Raw genomic sequence first — 5000 nt, forward strand, 5'->3', positions numbered from 1 at the left:
AAGAGAAGAATAGAGAAGAAAAAAGAAAAGAGAAAAGAACAGAAATAAGAATAAAATATATGAGAAGTGAAGAGACAAGAAAAGAGAACACAAACACCTGATAATCTACTATTACACTGAGAAATGCGAAGGGAATAAGAGAGAAAAAGAAAACAAAAGAAAAGTAAAGAAATAACAAGGGAAAAAAACAACAATAAAGAAAATAATCAAGAACAAAGAAAATAATCAAGAACAAAGAAGAGAAAAGAACAAACTAAAAGAACCAAGAATAGAATAAAACAATAATAAAAAAAAAGAAGAAAAAGCAAGAAGAAAAATTAAGAATGCCACAATAATGAGACAAGAACAGAGAAGAGCAGAGAAAATTAAAAGAATAAAAACAATTAGAAAAGATGAAATGAAGAAGTAAAATCAGTACAGAAAAAAAGATTTGAAAAATGAGGAAAAAAAGAGAACCCTATTTAATATGATGCCTATCTAGGAAGCTGCCTTGTAACTGGAACACAAAAACTATTGTCTGCTCAGTCTATTCAGTCTGTAATGTATTCTCCATAAACACCCTGCAACACACACACACACACACACACACACACACACACACACACACACACACACACACACACACACACACACACACACACACACACACACACACACACTCATGCCAACGGATCCCAGTGGAGTGTTATGAGATATCCTCGCTCGCTTAATTGGCACATCAATAAGCCACTCCAGATTCCCTTAATGAGTGTCGACCATAAAGACTCCACAGTGCACTCAGGCGAGAGAGAAGGGAGTGTTTAATACAGAGTGTTTTGAAAGGAGGGAGTGTTTAATACAGAGTGTTTAGAGAGGAGGAAATGTTTAATAGAGTGTTTAGAGAGGAGGGAATGTTTAATACAGTGTTTAGAGAGGAGGGAGTGTTCAATGCAGTGTTTAGAGAGGAGGGAGTGTTCAATGCAGTGTTTAGCGAGGAGGGAGTGTGTAATGCTGTTTAGAGAGGGTTTAATATAGAGTGTTTAGAGAGGAGGAAGTGTTTAACACAGAGTGTTTAGAAAGGAGAGAAAGTTTAATGCAGTGTTTAAAGACAGTTAAATACTGTGTTTAATACAGAGTGTTTAAAAAGGATGAGGTTTTTAATACAGATTGTTAAGAGAAGAGGGAATGTTTAATGCAGAGTGTTTAGATAGGAGGGAGTGTTTAATACAGAGTGTTAAGAGAAGAGGGAATGTTTAATACAGAGTGTTAAGAGAGAAGGGAGTGTTTAATGCAGTGTTTAGAGAGTAGAGAGTGTTTATTGCAGAGTGTTTAGAGAGGAGGGAGTGTTTAATGCAGAGTGTTTAGAGAGGAGGGAGTGTTCAATGCAGAGTGTTTAGAGAGGAGGGAGTGTTCAATGCAGAGTGTTTAGAGAGGAGGGAGTGCTTAATGCAGAGTGTTTAGAGAGGAGGGAGTGTTTAATGCAGTGTTTAGAGAGGAGGGAGTGTTTAATGCAGAGTGTTTAGAGAGGAGGGAGTGTTTAATACAGAGTGTTAAGAGAAGAGGGAATGTTTAATACAGAGTGTTTAGAGAGGAGGGAGTGTTTAATGCAGTGTTTAGAGAGTAGGGAGTGTTTAATGCAGAGTGTTTAGAGAGGAGGGAGTGTTTAATGCAGAGTGTTTAGAGAGGAGGGAGTGTTTAATGCAGAGTGTTTAGAGAGGAGGGAGTGTTTAATGCAGAGTGTTTAGAGAGGAGGGAGTGTTTAATGCAGTGTTTAGAGAGGAGGGAGTGTTCAATGCAGAGTGTTTAGAGAGGAGGGAGTGTTCAATGCAGAGTGTTTAGAGAGGAGGGAGTGTTTAATGCAGAGTGTTTAGAGAGAAGGGAGTGTTTAATGCAGAGTGTTTAGAGAGGAGGGAGTGTTTAATGCAGTGTTTAGAGAGGAGGGAGTGTTAAATGCAGAGTGTTTAGCAAAGAGGGAGTGGTCATCTCTGTTTAGAGAGGGTTTTATACTGAGAGTTTAACAGAGTGTTTAGAGAGAAGGCAGTGTTTAATACAAAGTGTTTAATATAGATTGTTTAAAGAGGGGGAGTGTTTAATACAGAGTGTTTAATACAGGTTGTTTAGAGAGGGGGAGTGTTTAATACAGAGTGTTTAGAGATGGTTTAATACAGAGTGTTTAATGCAGAGTGTTTAGAGATGAGGGAGTGTTTAGTTGTATATTTGAGCTTTTCAGGAAGTGTGTGTGTGTGTGAGAAGGAGATAAAATAAAATGACCCTGAGGTAAGTGTGTTCTCGCTAATGTGATTTAAAGAAAGTGCTGTGCGTGTGTGTGTGTGTGTGTGTGTGTATGTATGTATAAGTGAGTGAGTGAGTTTGTGTGTTGTCTCTACATGGCAGTTCCTAATGAAACACAATGACACACTCGCTCACTTCCTACCAGGCCTCATGAGAGCAAAACAAACGCTCACTGCATCACTGATGAGGTCAGAGATCCCACAGCAACCACATTAGCATAAAGCCGGGCCTCTGGAGGGCAGCTGTCCAATCACACGCTTTCTCTCTCTCTCTCACACACACACACACACACACACACACACACACACACACACACACACACACACACACACACAGATTGACGCGAAGTAGGCGTCGGAATAAACGCACATCAGAGTGTGTATTGAGGTCGGAGATGAGATGCTAGCAGAACAACGAAGAGGTCAGAGCATCCGCATAATGACTTTAGAGAGAGAGAGAGAGAGAGAAGAAAAAACAACAAAAACCAATAATAAGCGATAAACTAAATAAATCAAGAAAACAGGTATAAAGAGGCAGAGGCACAATGGGAAAGAGGGCAAGAAATGCAGAGAAAGACAACAGGTAGGGACAAAGAGAAAGACCAGAGAGGGACAAAGAGAAAGACCAGAGAGGGACAAAGAGTAAGACCAGAGAGGGACAAAGAGAAAGACAGTGAGAGACAAAGAGAAAGACCAGAGAGGGACAAAGAGAAAAAAATAGAGGGACAAAGAGAAAAAAAATGAGGGACAAAGAGAAAGACAGAGAGGGACAAAGAGAAAGACCAGAGAGGGACAAAGAGAAAGACCAGAGAGGGACAAAGAGAAAGACAGTGAGAGACAAAGAGAAAGACCAGAGAGGGACAAAGAGAACGACAGTAAGGGACAAAGAGAAAGACCAGAGAGGGACAAAGAGAAAGACAGTAAGGGACAAAGAGAAAGACAGTGAAGGACAAAGAGAAAGACAGAGAGAGAGATTCAAACAACATCCTTTACTTCATACAGAGCCACTGCTTTCTCCAGTGAAATGTGCTCTATCCCTTCAGTCCAGTTCCACTACTGTCTGTCTGTCTGTCTGCTATAAATTGAGTGTGGAGTATTAAGGCAGGTGTGACGTGTTTTACTGAAGGTCACTAGAGTGTGTAGCGCGCTCTCCAGCTCCTAACGAGTGTCTCAGGCATCTCTGTGTTTTATGAGATGGATTAGGCCAAACCCTAACGCTCTTTAGCCACCATTTAACACTGTTTTAAAGTCTCAGAGTGACACTGACACACACACACACACACACACACACACACACACACACACACACACACACACACACACACACACACAACACACACACACACACACACACAACAAATCAATGGGGTAAGAATGGTGTATGTATGAGCAAGATGAATGAGGTGAGAGACACTGGGGAACATTGACTCAATCAGATTATAGTCATGCTCACTGAGACACACACACACACACACACACACACACACGTACACACACACACTCGGTTATTTTCAGTATTTTATTAAACAGTGTTCGTCATTCTGTCTGTCTTCCTCTGTATCTATTTATCTGTCTGTTTTTCATCTACTTGTGTAACTGCCAATCCATCCATCCATCCATCCATCCATCCATCCATCCATCCATCCATCTGTCTCTCTCTGTCTGTTAATCTTAATATTTTTCCATCCTTTTATCTAAACATTAATCAGTTCATTAAACCATTTATCTATTAATCTAAATATCTTTCCATCCAGCCATTAATCCATTCATCCATCCATCCAGTCTATAAGTCTGAATTGATCTATCATAATATCACCACATCAGCTCCCTGTGGACACGTGTGCACTTCGCCTACTGTAACGTCGCTCCCATTTACTAAAACCGCACTGTTTTTCCACAGCGAAAAGACCCCTGCCCTCTAAAAAGGGTAAAGGTCATCTGCGTTTACATTTAGCTTTCATTCTGTTTGTGTGTGTTGTACAGCTGTGGTGTGTATGGCTGTTCCACTGGGACACTGCTAACACGCTGCTGTCAGCAAGGAGGATAACAACTCTTACCGGTAGCATGCTAGCATTTAAAAGTAAGAGTTGGGTTAACTGCTAGAGCCCAGGTTAGCAACTATAGCACTGGATTTGGTTGTTTTTCGAGCTTGGCGTTTGAGCTAGCTGGGTAGCATTTGGGATTGTCTATTGGATGTTTGCTAGTGGATGAGGATAGTTGCCAGCAAAGTTGTAGAAGCCTGAGATTTGGTGCAACTGATCATAAAACTCACGATTCGGATCACATTACGATCATGGATCAGATCATCCATTGGATTAACCAAAAAACAAATTCATCCTAGTCGTGTAGCTTTGATAATTTAGCAGTGAAACAGACTCTTAGGAAGGGAAATAGTTAAGATGGAAAATAGAGAAAAAGTTAAGCTGGGTGAGAAATCTGCAAGCATGCGTGTGTGTGTGTGTGTGTGTGTGTGTGTGTGTGTGTGTGTGTGTGTGTGTGTGTGTGTGTGTGTGTGTGTGTGTGTGTGTGTGTGACCCTGAGAAAATTCCAGAAGTGTGGGCGAAAAAAGTGATCATCGCACTGCATTAAATTGAATTAACACACTCAGGTGAGTGTGCTGAGGGTCACCGACTTGATGGATGGACGTCCTCATCTCATCATTCTGCTGCGAAATGCAGAAAGGAGGAGAGACGAAGAGAAAGACAAAGAGAGTGAAAGTCAGAGCCAGAA

The 5000-nt window shown here is 40.9% G+C and overlaps 1 protein-coding gene across 2 annotated transcripts in view; it reads right to left on the bottom strand.

Annotated features, from left to right (window-relative positions):
* The window catches only part of lrba (LPS-responsive vesicle trafficking, beach and anchor containing), a 217505-nt gene that overhangs the window by 23952 nt on the left and 188553 nt on the right, over window positions 1–5000 (bottom strand). The window lies entirely within an intron of this gene.

Source organism: Silurus aristotelis, assembly GCF_946808225.1.
Source record: "Silurus aristotelis genome assembly, chromosome: 27".
NCBI lineage: Eukaryota > Metazoa > Chordata > Actinopteri > Siluriformes > Siluridae > Silurus > Silurus aristotelis.